Below are 17,034 nucleotides of genomic sequence, written 5' to 3'. Positions count from 1 at the left end.
AATTTTTCAAGCGAACAAACTAACAAAAAAAGCAACACTGCCTCTTTAGGGACAGATTCAATATTAAAAAAAAAAAACTCGTCAAGTAGATTCTGATTCACAGCAACTCTATAGATTTAATATGGGAACTGTGCTAGGAAAGAAACTTAAATTAAGGGCCCCAAAGCAAAAAATTCCAAAAAGTGTGCTATTTTTTCAGTTTGCTTAAATATGTGCGAAAACACTTCGCCCACAGAAGGCTTATCAGAAATAATATCAAATCTCACTCCCTGGAATATATTAATACCTACAAATGAAACACACATTATAAATATTTAAAGGTACACGAGTAAAGAATAAATAGTAGTCTAACCATTCACACTAGGTTTTTAACCATTCACAGGAATGAAAACTCCTTTCCAAGATCTTCTAAGAGCTATGTAGAACATAATAAAAAAACTCTGAAGCATACTGGAGTTAAATTTCAGTTTTTTTTTTTTTTCCTTGTGGTCAACAGTCCTTAGGATGCTTGCTCATTTCCATTAAAACAGGAGCTGTAATGAAACAAACACAGCAACTACAGGTGGAGAGTTAAAATGCTCATTAATGTCAGTTGCTGGCTACACTGCCAGTTTCCTAGTCCACTTCTGTTTCTATGGCAACAAAGGTAGGACTAGGAAAACAGAACCAAATACTTTAAGATAAGCAGCTAAGTGGAGAGTGTCAAGTGTTGAATTGCATATAAAGTAACTTAATTTTAAGAAAATAATCTAAAACGTAAAAATAAAGAAATCAGTCTATACAATCTTAAAGATACTGAAAGGGAGGACCTTATCCTTGCAGTATTTTTTTCCTTCACCACTTTCATTAAAAAGTATTTATATTTTACTTATAACTTTTCTAAGAGTTTTATTTTATTCCCAACATGGGAGACCAAAAAAGCAAAACAAAAACAAAATCACCAAGAGTCCAGATTCACTTTATTAGCAAAATTCATAGTGCTGGAATTAAGGGGTTTAAATATTCTACCACATTTAGCGATCCTAATTAGGACTTTGTTCTAGTTAATAGTGTTATGGTAATGTTAATATGAACTTGAACCTTTATACACACACACATACATACCTACACACCAACTTCATACCAATGAAATACATATAATGTGTCTGGAATGGGAATCTCCTCAGATTTTCTAAGTAATTCTGGGGTTATCTGAAGTCTGCAAGTATCCAGTATCATGGCTTTACCAGAACTTTTCAACTGTTTATTCTTTGTCAAATTGTACCATGTTAAAAAATTTCTTCTTCCTGTCTCAGAACATTCTCATTCCAAAAAGGTTATTATTACCCTGACAAGATCTGGAAAATGATGCGTTCACCAGCCTCTGAGACAGTTCCCAATGGAACTTACCTAGTATTCATGCCCTTCTACCAGGGTTAGTCTGTGTGACCAATAGAATATGGCTGCAGTGATGGTATGTTGTTGCTCGGATTGGGTTATACAGGACAATGCAGCTTCATTCTTGGTTTCTCTGCCTCTCATCTCTCATCACTCACTCTAGGGGAATCAAGCTCCCATGTCAGGAGCAGTGCTATGGAAAGAACCACTGGTCAACATTAAAAAGGAATTGTTAATTATAACCTATTAACAACAGTGTGAGTTTGGAAGCAGGTCCTCCAGCCCCACTTGAGCCTTGAGAAGTCTGTTGTCCCAACTGAGAGCTTGTGAGCCATCTCATAAGCAATCCTAGGTCAAAACTACCTAACTAAACTAATCCCAGGTTTCTAATCCAGAGAAACTGAAATACTAATTAATGTTTGGTGTTTTGAGCTGCTAAATTCTGAAATATTTTGCTATACGGCAACAAAGAATTAATAAAGTACCTTATTCATCCTCTTATCCTCCTATCTTCCCCCATTCTAACAGAGTTCTTTGCCTACAGCAAACACTTAACAATAATTAACAAAGCAGAAAATTAAGATGTGGTACAGTTTGGCTAAAACTCATACCAGATGGGAAGCAAATTTATACTCCTCAACCTTTCATGTGACAGCTGAAATATAAGAAAATAAATGTTAATTGAATAAAACATATGATATTCAATAAACAGCAGAGAACCAAGAGTATGTCCAATGTCTACATTACCATCCTTAACTCCCACTATTTTCTACACTGAACACCCAAACTTTGGACAAATCTCTGCATCTTATCTTTGTCTAATCTGGAATGACCTCTGTTTATTTCACCCTTCTAAATTCTACCTGTCTTATAAGAATGCCTCCTGAGAGGGAATATTTTGGAAGACTTTAACAATTTCAAAAAAACATTACTGATATCCCATCTGGGGCATCTTACCATGTTATCTGTGCCTTTCAGTGTTTTTGAATTAAAATTCCCAGAGAACAAAGAAATTGAACTTGTAATATTTTAAATGTGCTACATTAAAAAAAAAAAAAAAAAATTCTTAGAAAAACTAAGTCAGAACCTTTTAAGAATCCAAGTTTACATAATTAAGGGAAATCTCTGGCAAATGAGGCTAGTTTAATAAATTTGGTTACAAGAAACCAGCTATGGCTTTAACCAACCAAATAAGCTAACATTAATCCCATATAATATTTATGAGTATGAAAATATGAATTCACATTCAACTAAATTGAATCAATATTCTGACAAACTTTTTTATTTCAATAGTAATTATGTTTTGTATTTTGTAGTAAGTCAGCCTGAAAACAATTTCAAAGATCTTTAGGTAACCTATAACCTTGGACTGGTATTATTAAATAGTTAATTAAATGATATTTATTAAATACCCAGATAATTTCTAAGGAAGATAGAATACAGAAACTAATTACTAAGTATACCTTTAGGTTTATATACTTTTGCTTCTTACTTTTACATGCTAGTGACAGGGTTGGCAGTTCGAATCCACAGCCACTCCTTGGAAACCCTGCGGGGCAGTTCTACTTTGTCCTATAGGGTCGCTATGAGTTGGAATCAACTCAACTGCAATGGGTTTTAGAGATTTCACTAACAAGGCATAGTTTTGGTGATATTATATTCATTTTTACCACTTTAAGAAGGTGCAAGAGGGATGTGTCCCTATAGAAAGTTGTGTTTTATGCACTCATTAGCCATACTACTCTGCTAAAATGCTGGTATATGACAAACAGTTCTCAATTATCCACCCCCAAGTTTCTCTTTGAAATAGAAAATAGTTACTTTGGTTAAAAGTTACAACAATATAAGTAGTTGAGACTATATTAGGAGCAATAATGACAAAGAAATATAACTGGATATGTGCACGTATTTAAAAAAAAAGAAAGACTAAATTGTGTCCTAAAGGAGGAATTCTCAACCTTTTTGGCTCCTGATCCCTTTATATTTGTAGGACTTATTGAGAACTTGAAAGAACTTTTATTTATGTGGGTTATAACTCAATATTTATCATATTGGAAATTACAATAGAAATCTGTAAGAACAATTATTGATTCATTTGAAGATAGCAATGATTAATGCATTGCATATTACCAAAAATAACATCTTAGTATTATTATGAAAATAGTTTTGACTTGCCAGATACCCTTCAGAAAGAACCACTGACCCAACAATCTCAACCCAACAATCCATAACTTGTAAAAATGAGGTTTAGGGACATAGAAAACCTATAAAAGAAGTAAGGATCACAGAGCTTGGGATCCATGTTCACACAGCAGACAGAACATCAAGGGCTAGTGGTTAAAAGAGACTTACTTTTTGACCTCATCATTGTAATCTTCCTCAACCTGTCTTTAGGGATGAAAAGAACCTGATTTGCAGGTGATGATCAAATTTGACTAAGCCGACATAAATAAGCCCTGACTCACCAAACAAAACTCATAAACCACAAGATTACAGAGTGATCCAACCTCATCACCCCAGTGTGCCAGGCTCTTCTTAAAAGCAGAGAAAACTGTTAAAATCAGAGACAGACTCACAAACAGGATCACAGATGCCCCCCAAAGCAACGATTTCAACAGATTCAGAAAAAAAGTTCTAGAAGAAAACATATCCAAACTGTATTTCCTGTTAGCCAGATCACCTGGCCTCTTACCCCATATATGAGAAACCATAAACATCTAAACCTCTAACACAAATCAAAAAGCAAAAACAAACAAAAAAACTTAATACTGAAGTAAATGGGGAAGGCCATCAAGGATTACTTATAGTTTAAGTTACTCCTGCATTTGATAAAATCCAATTCATTCCTGATTTTTAAAAAATTTTAATAAAGTAGAAATACATGCTTGCTTAATATGCTTTTTAAAAATACATATAGGAAAGTCCCTGGGTGGCGCAGATGGTTTGCACTTGGCTGGTAACCAAAAGGTTGGCAGTTCAAACCCAGCCGACAGGATCGGAAAATGGCAAGATGATCTGGTTTGGTAAAGATTATACTCAAGAAAGCATTATGGAGCAATTCTACTCTGCATGGATTACACCTTAACATAAAGAAAACAAAAATCCTCACAACTGGACCAATAAGCAACATCATGACAAACAGAGAAAAGACTGAAGTTGTCAAGGATTTCATTTTACTTAGATCTACAATCGATGCCCATGAAAACAACAGTCAAGAAATCAAATGACACTGCCTTGGGCAAATCTGCTGCAAAAGACATCTTTAAGTGCTAAGAAGTAAAGATGTCACTTTGAGGACTAAGGTGGGCCTGACACAAGCCATGGTGTTTTCAGTAGCCTCATAGGCATGTGAAAGTTGGACGACGAATAAGGAAGACTGAAGAAGAATTGACGCCTTTGAATTATGGTGTTGGCAAAAAATACTGAATATACAATGGACTGCCAAAAGAAGGAACAAATCTGTCATGGGAGAAGTACAGCCAGAATGCTCCTTAGAAGCAAGGATGGCAAGACTTCGTCTCACATACTTTGGATATGTTATCAGGAGGGACTAGTCCCTGGAGAAGGACATCATGCTTGGTAAAGTAGCGGGTCAACAAAAAAGAGGAAGATCCTCAACAAGATGGACTGACACAGTGGCTGCAACAATGGGCTCAAGCATAACAATGATTGTGAGGATGATGCAGGACCAAGTAGTGTTTCACTCTGTTGTACACAGGGTTGCTATGAGTTGGAACTGACTCAACGGCACCAAGCAACAGTATGTGGGGTCTCTGAAGACACAAAGCAACAATGAAAGAAAATCAACAACAAAAATACATATAGGAAATAAACCAAAACCCAATATGATAGACAATAATGAAGTATTAGAAGCATTTCCAAAGTCAGCAAAAGAGATAAAGGTGTCCAATATTAACATTGCTCTATAAGTACTTGCCTGTTGCCGTCGAGCTGATTTCAACTCATAGTGACCCTGTAGGGCAGGGCAGAATCTCCCCATAGGGTTTCCAACGTTGTAATCTTTACAGAAGCTGACTACCGCATTTTTTTACCAAAGAGAGAGGTTGGTGGGTTCCAACTGCCATCTTTTTGGTTAGCAGATGAGCACTTCAACCACTGCACCACCAGGGCTCCTTCTGCAAGTACTAGTAAGCTTTATTTTATTCTTTACACAGAAGACAATTCTGTTGCCTTGCTTCCAATAAATGCAACTTTATCTTATTCTTTACACAAAAGAATAACATAAAGTTACACATATTGGAAGGAATGCAACAGAACTGTCTTTTTTTGCATAAGATATAATTTTTATATCTGGAAAACCCTTGAGAATCAACTGAAAACCTATGCATAAAATAGTCATTGAAACATTATTTATAACAGTGAAAAAAGAAAACAATCCATCAATCTAGGTATATACCCAACAACGTGTTCTACTAACACAGAGGACCACAAGGGAAAAATCAGGTAGCCCTGTGGGAAGGCAGGTAAAGGGTTAGGAACATTTAGCAGAAATAACTCTTCATCAGGTATTAGAAAACAAACAGGATTTTACCAGGCAAAAAGAAGGAACAAGAATTGAAGACAAGGGATATCATGTACAAAAGCCTTGACTCATGAAAGGCTATACTCAGGGATCCATAACAAATTTGGTATGTCTGTGATATGTTTAAAATATGCTTTCTCTTATGTACCAGTGGTTTTCAGAAACCAGTGTTTGGAAGTGATTGTTGTTGTGCGCAGTCTAGTCGATTCCGACTCATAGCGACCCTACAGGACAGCGTAGGACTGCCCTACAGGGTTTCCTAGGCTGTAATCTTAATAAACAAAAATACATATGAAAACGATTAATATAGCTGAGTGTGATTTTTCATCTATGTACAATGTGATGCATTGTACACAGATTTTTAAAATTGAGTTTGTTTTAAGCTAAACTCACCATGAGATTCTACGATGTATTAGAAAGTCTAACCATTGATAAGTTATAGATAAGCCATAGCAATCTCTCTCTAGTTCTCATTTTCATCATCTGAAAATGTTCACCTGAAGTGTTTAACTACATGGAATTATTATGATCATATGAAAGAGATTTGAATGCAAGGAAATACAATCACCAACCTACCCAAACCAGCTTAACCCCATTCCTTTAAATAATATGTCTCTCATATTTACATGTCTGTCCATTCACACTGAAATTAGTCATTACCACCCAAAACTGGAATTTTTACAACAAACCATTGCCCGTTCTTTTAATAGCCTCCTTTTTCTATACATTCAACAGATTTCTTCCAAACCAGTTTTTCTAAAACAACTTTTTCTTTTTAACCAAGTTACCCCTCTCCTTAAAAATTATTAATTAATCTACATTCCCCTTTTAACTTCACTTCCCACTATTTCCAAACAAATTTTAGTTAGGTAGGTTTCCCTCCATCTCCCTCCTTTGTTGAGATTGCTGTTCTAAGCTAAAGTCTCTACTTCCTTTACAGCTCAACTCAAATTCCACCATCTTCTTGAACTCTTTTAATTCCAAACCAATTTTTTTTCCTATTTACATTTTGGGGATATCAATACTAATAATTAAGTACATAAACTATCCTGAACCATATACAGAAGAGGTTCATCTTATGGGGGGGGAACCAATGGGGGAGGGTAGGTTCTAATCAGCAGGTTGTATTAAAATATACTAAATATTATCTTTGACATGGTACCACACTGGAGTCCTACATACTGTCTCTCAGTAAGTCCAACAGTTTCACCACCAGCATAAAAAAATGTCATTTATGTAGCTGAGGTCCAGATCCCCATAGGTGCCCTGCATTTAGGAGCTATGACATACAAAAAGTATTTATACAAGATATTTAAATAAAACATGACGCCACACTTAGTGCAAGATGCTCGCTGTGAGAGCCACCCGGGAACAGACAGCACCTGAAAGAACAGCAGATTCATGAATCCCACCTGAAACATGAGTTCACTGAATGGGTAATAACTGTTTAATCTGATTTTCCTTCCAATTCCCTTTTTTTTTTTTTTTCCTAATAGGAATGACTGAATTTCTATGAGTTAAAATCATATATGAGATTTCACTATATGTACACCCTTTCTCCTTACATAAATTAATTTGAACTCCTTAAAAGCATATAGTCCATGTATTTTACTACTGAGCACCTCGAATTGTTTCTGGTTATTAGTAAACAAATGCTGACCTAATTCCTGTCCTCGATTTAGTGATCAATTTATTTAACTAATCTGTACTAACTAATAAGGGGCTATTAGCACATCACAATAGTACTACCCAAGTACTAAGCAGGAGAAATTGATAAATGATTTTTATCTGTTACAGGTAAGTAGGATTATTCTCAGCTCACTTATCAAATGCTAAGTTTACAAATACATAAACAAACAGGTACTTCTATGCAGGTACGTGTAACCAATTTATACCTGCTGGGCTTCAGCTGCATTTAATAATACCACCTGCAAAAAAATAATTTTTTTGCCAGAAGTTACAAAAATGAACCAAACTGTTTACTGTTTATATTGCCCCTTCCCTAGTTCACAAAAGATGTCTTTTTATTATTAAAATGAAAAAGGTCAAATTCAAGGTACTATGTCATTAAGGAAAATATTGAAATTCTGATCACGTTCTATTTCGCTTTTATTCCTAAGCATGCCTAACTCATACCCTCCATTGCTTGCATAGAACTAAAACATTTACACGTTCTTTAAGCCAGTTCTTCTCCTTTGTGACTTTTGGCAAGTACACCTATGAGCAGGCTTTCTGGAGGTGGAAGGGGATAAAGGAGAACTTTTACCTAGCTCACCAACATTATTACATGTGCTCTTCCTGAACCAAACTGTTTACTGTTTGCATTGCCCTTCCCTAGTTCAACTTTAAATCCCCAAGGTACGATAAGAGTTATTTTCTCAACAAGCTGTTCGTTATGGATTGAATTGCGTCCTCCAAAAATATGTGTTATAAATCCTAACCTCTAAGATTAGAGCCCTGGTGGTGCAGTGGTTAAGGGCTAGGCTGCTAATTAAAAGGCTGGCAGTTTGAATCCACCATCCACTCCTTGGAAACCCTATGGGGCAGTTTTCACTCTGTCTTATTGAGTTGCTATGAGTCTGAATTGACTGGAGGGCAATGGGGTGCCTGTGATTATAATGCCATTTGGGAACAGGTTGTTTTGTTATGTTAATAAGGCAGGATTAGTGTAGGGTGAGTCTTGAGGCAATCTCTTTTGAGATATTAAAGAGATTAAACAGGCCAGCAGAGCAGAGATGGGGTAAGTAGATGCCAAGACACATGGACATCTCTGGAACCAGGAAGCAGAAGCTGAAGAGACAAGGGCCTTCGAGAGAGAGAGAAATTCCCCTGGAGCCAATGCTCTGAATTCAGACTTCTAGCCTCCTAAACTGTGAGAAAATAAATTTCTGTTTGTTAAAGCCATCCACTTATGGTATTTCTATTACTGCAGCACTATATAACTAAGATACTGTTGAAAATATTAATGACAATGCAAAGGAATATAAAATATACCACTCTGGGGAAAATCTTGATACTTTCCAAGAGGTGTCCACTACACATCAACACTCCCCTCCTCTTAAGTTTTAACATTTAAAAACCTTCTTAAAAATTGTTTCCTTTTTTGTTGTTGTTACTAACCACCCTCTAGTGACACTTCCTGTAGCTCTACAGTAACCCTTCTTTCAAACAGAGATTTGACCTATAACCTCTGTCACCTACTGTGGCAGTCCAGACTCTATTTCTTTTCACTATGCTGCACCAACAACCCATAAAGAGAGAAGCAGGCTATAGGCTGCTCTGATTTTTTCAGGTGTTTTGTTGCTTCTTATGTCACTATGTTAAAACAAAAAAACCTGTTAGTCCTTTTCCTGAGGATGGGCAGAAGTATGTTTTAACAACCATTATCATCATGAAAACCAGAAAAGATAGGAAATATGGACCCTCTCTACACTCAAACACTAGATAGCCTTCTAGTCCCACTTTTTCCCCTTTAATTTACCTCAAAACTCATCATGGAACAAGGATTACGTAAAAATTTTTAAAGTTTCCTTCTGACAAGTCTCTTGCAGGTAATGGGGAGTCAGCAGCTCTTGCTTTTCCTTACTTCATTATTGCTGCATTAAGATACATAAATGAAATCTGTTTAACCTTTGTATTTGTAATATTGTGATGAACCTTTACCTGCAAGAGACTTGTCAGAAGGAAACTTTAAAAATTTTTACATAATCCTTGTTCCATGATGAGTTTTGAGGTAAATTAAAGGGGAAAAAGTGGGACTAGAAGGCTATCTAGTGTTTGAGTGTAGAGAGGGTCCATATTTCCTATCTTTTCTGGTTTTCATGATGATAATGGTTGTTAAAACATACTTCTGCCCATCCTCAGGAAAAGGACTAACAGGTTTTTTTGTTTTAACATAGTGACATAAGAAGCAACAAAACACCTGAAAAAATCAGAGCAGCCTATAGCCTGCTTCTCTCTTTATGGGTTGTTGGTGCAGCATAGTGAAAAGAAATAGAGTCTAGCCACTGAAAATTATTGTCCTTGGCCAAAACACTAGGTAAAAGATCTTTTTGTACATTTAGGTTTGAATTTTTTTTAATCTTTCTTTTTTACACTCTATTTTTAGTAGAATTTAGTATTACTGTTATTAAAAATCAGGACTGTGAGTTCTGTTGCTGCTTTTTGTTCTTATGTATATACTGATTATTGACAATCCAGCCTGTCTGGCTGTCTTTTCCATTAATATAAAAGAACTAAAAAAAGCATATGATTTTTTTGAGTTGGAATCATCAAATTCCCTTAGAAAATCTAGCTCCTCACCACCAAATCAAGAAAAGAGACACAGAGGGGATGTCCCTTCTGCTTTTTGCTCAATGTTTTTAGCAATTATGACTATGCATTAGGGTTCGAAAAAAAACATTTACGAAAACACAGGAACAGAACCAAGGAGAAAAGAGGGGATCCAGTTAATCTCACAAGAAACAGATTTGAATAACTCTGACCAGAAAAGCCAATTTTAACCTGGCCCCCACAAAACAAGCTTATCCATGCAACAGGCAATCTGAAACTGATAAACTCAAACTTCTCCAGAGGAAGCCAAGCAGTCAAAATTTAAAGCACTGGAAGAATGGAAGGGTCCCATGACATTTTCTTTTTCTTTTGGGGTAAAAAGGGATGGGGTAGGGTGACCCCAGAAAGGTTGGAGAACTACCCCAGACGCCCAGTGGACCTAGCTTTAAAGTGTTTGCTCTACAAGGGGCTCAAGCTGTCCTTTTGTTGGCTCCTTACTTCCTGATCTCTGAATATGCTGTTTACTCATTCTTCTTGGTCTAGTTCAATGGTACCTAAACAAAAAAATCCTTTCTTATCATTACAACCACAAGTCATTTCTTCCCTATTCTGAACTTTCATAAACTTTTATCCATAGCCTTCTATGGGCAGACTTGAAGATAGCATTCACTATAAACTTGATCAATGAAGGCAGCCCCCTTCCCCTTTCCCTTGTTATTAGTGCTAGAACAATAAAAGAGTATCAAATACCTGTGATTCTCCTTATTGACTCAATTCGTTTTTTAAGCAATGGCTAAATTTTCCAGTCTTTTGCTGAGTTCTTAATATTTTAAAAATTGAGTCAACTACCTTATCCTTCTTTTTTCCTAAATATAATTATCTGTTGTAAAATGAGAAGCAGAAAAGACAAATAAAGCCTCAAGCCCTCATTTTAACCAAAAATTAAGAACTTCTTTCCACCTTACCTATCAAAAAACAGGGGAGGCAGGGAAATCAAACTGCTTTGGAGTTTGCAGTGATGAACTACTACAGAGTAGAGAAATAACTAAAAGGACAATAGTCAAAAGGGATAGAAGGGCATAAGATAATTAAGAAAATGACTAATGTAACCTCAAATAATGACAAGTTGACTGTGTGCATAAAGTTACGATCCTTATGCAATTCAGAACTAAAACATAACACACTGTCCTTTAATAACCTTTGAATTTATTATTTATAAAAAATACAACCTACTATCAGCTAGATTAAATTTGGCCATATATTCTGTTATATTACCAACATATCCAGTCATTTGCGAAGCCAAGAAAGAGTAAAATGCACTCTTAGGACTAGTACTCAACCTTGAAGTGCTGAAAGCTACTTCATCATCCAGTGTAGGGACAAGCACATGCATGCACATGTGAACCAAACACTGTGTTGTTTGGAAACTCCATATAACTGCATCATTGTAAATCACTCAGGTGTTCCCTTACTTTAACATACACAAATACAAGGATATATGAAATCATATTTAACATTTTCTCCTCCCACTCTTCTCATTCACTGCTTGGAATACGGAGGTCTTCTCCTCTCCTTTCAGTCACTACTAGAGACATACAAGAACCTGGACTAGCTTATAAAACAGTAGTTATGCTTAATACTCCAGAAGTGACCCAAAATGCAGAAGAGGCTCCTCATTAGATTCTTTCTAAAAATACAGAGTAGCTTTATAGTTTTAGGATGATGAAGATTATTCTAACCCAATTATAAAATCCTGTTAATTTCTTTTCTAACTTGTCTTACACCACTCATAAACTAAAAGTGCTATCATCTGTCTACATATTAGAAGACATGGTTTTACAGGCTAATTAGCCACAATCTATTGTTTGTGTTATTTCCTATAACTGTATATAGCTAATACAATTAACATTTTCAAATCAAAGATAATATAGTTATCTATGGGCAAAATAATAAAACGTTTTCAAAAATTATGATATAGGTTGTATAAACTATGTTTGTTTTTTGGTTTTTCTTTTGGCAAAACATGCCAAAAATAAATGTGGTGGGTTAGACATTATTGACCTTTTACACTTGGTTCCTTCAAAGCATCTTCATTTTATTCAGCATTTAGTTTAAATTAAATACTTAAAATTGAAGCTGTTCTATGTTGCAAACACAGCTAAAATGAAGAGCTTCTGTGGCTGCAGTGACCAGATTTTAAATGCAGGTAGATCAATAAAAAAAAAAAAAAAATTCACCATGCGCTGGCTCCATGTGTGAGTGGAATGGTTTATAATAGCTCGCAAATGACTATGTGCTTGCTATAACCAGCTGTTCTTAAATTATGAATATGCAACCAATTCATGTTAAAGCCAAATCCCAGCACTATTTCTACAGAAAAATCCCAGTAGTTCCGCTTGTTCTACATGTTAGTTCTGTTAAGGATACAAATAGCACTAAGCTTCTGAACAAATAGGACCAAACTATTGGCATTTCATGCACTAGGTCCATTATCACAGCAGGGGATGTCAATCATTGGTACATTCCTATAACAGCTCAGGCAATATGACAATGATCTCGTAGGGAAAAAAATCAAAATCTCTGCAGCATACTCAAAGTCCCTCTGACAACCTAATGCTTTTTTACTTCAGCCAATCAGACTGTCAGACCTGACCTACTAGAAGATTTGCATCAAGCTTCAAACATTTAAAAACATCGATCATAAAAACAAAGACAGGACACTGAATTATACAGTATTAACCTCCAGGGTTTGCATACAAAGACTTTAGATTTATTTATGTCCCAGCGAGTTAAGAGCTTCAGTACACCGTTCTTTACACCAAACTGACTGCCAATTTGATGAACCTCTCTGCCCTCAGCAGGAGTGCAACGTCTTTGATTAATGAGTGTATGCTTGTGGAAAAGTGTTAAAAAGAAAAACAGAGGAAAAACACACAATTATGTCTATACATAGCTGAAGTACCAATGTGATAATTATCTTCAAACTAAATGCTTCTTTTTTCTTACATGCACACACACTCTCACAGGCACAAAAATTAGTAAAGATTCTTACCTATTACCTTCATTACTATTCTGTCCCTAATAATAATTATTTGAATGAAAGGCATTCAAAACTAAAGGTACAAGTCAAATTTTTTTAAGTTATAAAAACAACTGTTTTAGTAGTATGTTTTATTTTTTAAAACATCCTTATATAGTTAATTTTTAAATATGTGCAACAGAAACCATATTTTCACCTTATAGTCTCAAAAAGCCTATTAATTTAAAAACTCAATGTTTAATTTACATGTATCAGGATTATTATTTTATAACTAAATATTATGACATGTCACAAATCAAATGGTATTTAAATAGATTTGAAAACCATACAAATTCATTTAATTTTCCTGCTTTCAGCGAAGATATTGGCAATATTTTATAATTCCATATGCAATTGTATATGAATTGAATAGATTACTCATAATTTCAAAGTTAATACTGTCAACAGAAAAACTTCTGAAAGAATTTACGAAACCTTTTATGACTCTTCTGCTCAGAATTACCTTCTTTTAAGAAACCCAATGCTTAAAAGTTCCTGCTGAAATTATGGGGTGCTCATTTGCACTGTAATTAAGACTACGTTATGTCTAAAAATGGATTAAGCATTGAGAGTACTTTTAAAAAAAAACTGTTTACACTTAATGTATAACTCAATTTACCATAATTTGGTGTATATGAATATCTGCCTGGACACAAATGTGTCATAAATAAATACATTTAAAAAAAACTGAATCATAGTCTAAGGTAATAGAATACTTTTATTTGTTTGTTTTAAGGAATTGTTCACTTATTATATAAAAGGGGTTGAGAGAAAATTTACCTGGATATAAATCTTAGCTTTAGTCTGAGAGATATAGGATCTATTTCAAGCCTCCATAAATTTATAATTTCAAAAACTTTATAATTCTGGAATTATTCAGATGGATATTATGAATGTTTCTAATCTGTTTATACTGTATAGGAAGTCCTTTTAAAGGAATTAAGCTCAGTAAATTACATACTCGTACCATCAATTTCACATTTTAAATATTTTTTAATGGGAAAACTATTTTAAATGTTACAAATTTTATAATCTTTGAAGAACTGTTTAAAAGTTCAATGTACTTTAAGATTTAAAAATCAATAAAATTGGGAAAATATCCCTTAACCCAGTGATAAACTATCTTATATTTTTAAATCTGATCTTAAAGTTTTCTTACACAAATTTTTTAATGTGTTTTTCTCTGTTGGGATTATCAGTTTTTATTCCTCTTTTCTCTATTCCTTCCTCTCTCCCTCCAAAAAACCATGTGAATAATTTGAAAAAGAAGAAAACACTTAGGCACCAATGGAATGATGATGCCATTTTAGTACCACAACTGGCTAGGTGAAACTAAAAGGGTACAAAAAGTTATCAGAATAAAAATATAATTTCATTTTTAAAATATCACTAAATGACTACTAGTAAAATACTTTAAATAACTATATGAATTATTTAATATCTTGGCCTCCTTATAAAGGAAAATAAATGTAAAACTATTTCCTCAGTAACTTTTTCTCTTCTGGTTATTAAGAAAATAACTCTGTAACAAAAGTTCAAAGAAACATTTAACTAAATTCATGAAAGCATAGTATTTTTAAAACCTCATTAATTTTATATAATCAAAAACATCGTAAAATAACTAATTTAATTAATCCCGCAAGAAATCAAGTATATTAAAAATCATTAAACCTTGATGATATAATTTCATCTAGGGGTCAAAATCAACATATTACTTTGTGCTAAATCATATTTCTTCTTTTTGTAGTTCTGGGAAAAACTCATATACTACAACTTAAAATCCCTTACTTTGGGAAATCTTTAAACCTAAAAGTAATCAAGTTCTAACACATACTTTCATTAATTCAAGGAGATAAGACAGAAAACAGGAACTTTCTTGCGACTGTGATATCCTACATCTTGTAGAGTAACACAAAAGTAGCAACAAAGACATTAACAATTGCAGTTCAAGCTGGGAGTGACTGTTCTGTTTCAATTCAATGACACCACTAATGGCTTCTTAGCAGCTCCATGAAATCAACCAGCTGTCAAGTTGATGCATCAGAAGGAACAGTTATGCACTCCCATAAGAAAAAGCAACACATCAGGATGTGTGGCAAAACATCTGCTCCTTTACACTGCAGTTCTATAATAAACATGCAAACAAAGAAATGGAAGAAAGGGCAACAGAATTAAAATTCCAAGGTTTCCATTACGGACTTATATGCATTTTAAATGAAAGGCTGATAAAAATAAAAACAAATTTCTGCCAAGTTGAATAGTTTATTATTCTAAATTTTTTTAAGCTACATATAATTAAACACCCTAATTCTTCTAGAAAGACAAAAACTACATAAAAATCTTTACATTTTAAAAATTAAGAGTAAACTATATTCAAGTAAATCATTACCATAATGTAAAATACAAGACTCAAAATGTAGTATTAAAATATATCCTTCTTCATTTAATGAGTACTTAGTAAATCATGCCAAGGGTATTCTAATAAATGCATTTCCAAGAGTGAATATTCCATAAATATTTTTAATTAATATTTGAAAGAATAAACTTTGCTATTGCTCAGCACCAGTTCAACATACAAGAACAGTAAAGATACTATTCTCTGGATTTTAAAATATGTACCTACTCCTACTTCTCCCCAAGCCATTATATGAATATAATATTAAGCTCTTGTAAATAACTTCGTTTTTAAAGTAATACAACTTCTTTTCCTGAGGAGGGGGGCAAAAAACACTTATACTAGGCTTAGAATAATTTTGCATTCAACCACTCATCTCAAACATTGGAAATATCTTACCTTATTTCCTATCTGAAACATACAAGTGCCTTAATGTTGTCTAAATTATTGATTACGCAGCACTGTAACAATATGTAGAATGTTTACAATAGGTGTGAGACATCAAATGTACTTAACTACCATTTTCTTAAACTGCTTATCCTCTGTTGCTTGCCATTTATAATCTGCCAAATCTTCTGGTCCTTTGTTGCATGTATAATTTAGAACCATCTGTTCTATGTGCTTTTAACTATTTAAACATTTTTTATCTACCTACAATTCACATAAACGGCAGACATTCAATTCAGTCAACTTTTCTATATAGCATTTTACATAAAGCAAATTCCTCGATAAATAGCACTTAACACCAAAGAAGGCTGCTACAGAGATAAAAACATATAGCATATACAGCATAAGTTTTTATGTGTTAGACGTTTCCAATGCATTCAGAAATGTTTCTATTAGCTTTTTTCAGTTAATAGTAGTCAATGTTTTTCCCCAACCCAGAAGACAAAGAGAATGCAAATTAAATACAGACAGTTTCATGTCCTTGTTAGAAGAGATGTAAATATGCTGACTGAAAATGACTACAGGAGACAGAATTCCACTTTTCCATTCAATTTACAGTGCCTCTTATTTATATACTAGCCAGTGTATCATTAAGTTTGGTCATGTGACCAGCTGAACTTTTGTGAGGTGGAAAACTATTTTAGAGCAGCAAATTAAAAGAACACCAGTTTCTATTGTTTATCTTTTCATACAGAAAGCTTATGGCCAGAGGTTATAAATATCTTTTAAAATCAATTCTACATTTTAAGTACTAGCTAACTCTCTGCCAAGCTTTTTACTTCATAAAAAAATTCATATCTCGTACTGAATAGGAGTATCCGGTGTATTCCGGTATTTTCAAAAATTAACCATTTAAATAAACTCAGTTGTATCTTTTCAAACTGTAAAGTAGTATGTAAAAAATAGAACATTTAATTACAA

General features: G+C 34.1%; 1 protein-coding gene across 19 annotated transcripts in view; it reads right to left on the bottom strand.

The window, feature by feature from the left end:
- BAZ2B (bromodomain adjacent to zinc finger domain 2B) overlaps nt 1-17,034 on the bottom strand; it is a 463,153-nt gene that overhangs the window by 331,628 nt on the left and 114,491 nt on the right. The gene's annotated exons all lie outside the window — the stretch shown is intronic.

This window comes from Loxodonta africana, chromosome 6, assembly GCF_030014295.1.
Source record: "Loxodonta africana isolate mLoxAfr1 chromosome 6, mLoxAfr1.hap2, whole genome shotgun sequence".
Classification (NCBI taxonomy): Eukaryota; Metazoa; Chordata; class Mammalia; order Proboscidea; family Elephantidae; genus Loxodonta; species Loxodonta africana.
This window is presented reverse-complemented; position numbering and strand designations above follow the sequence as displayed.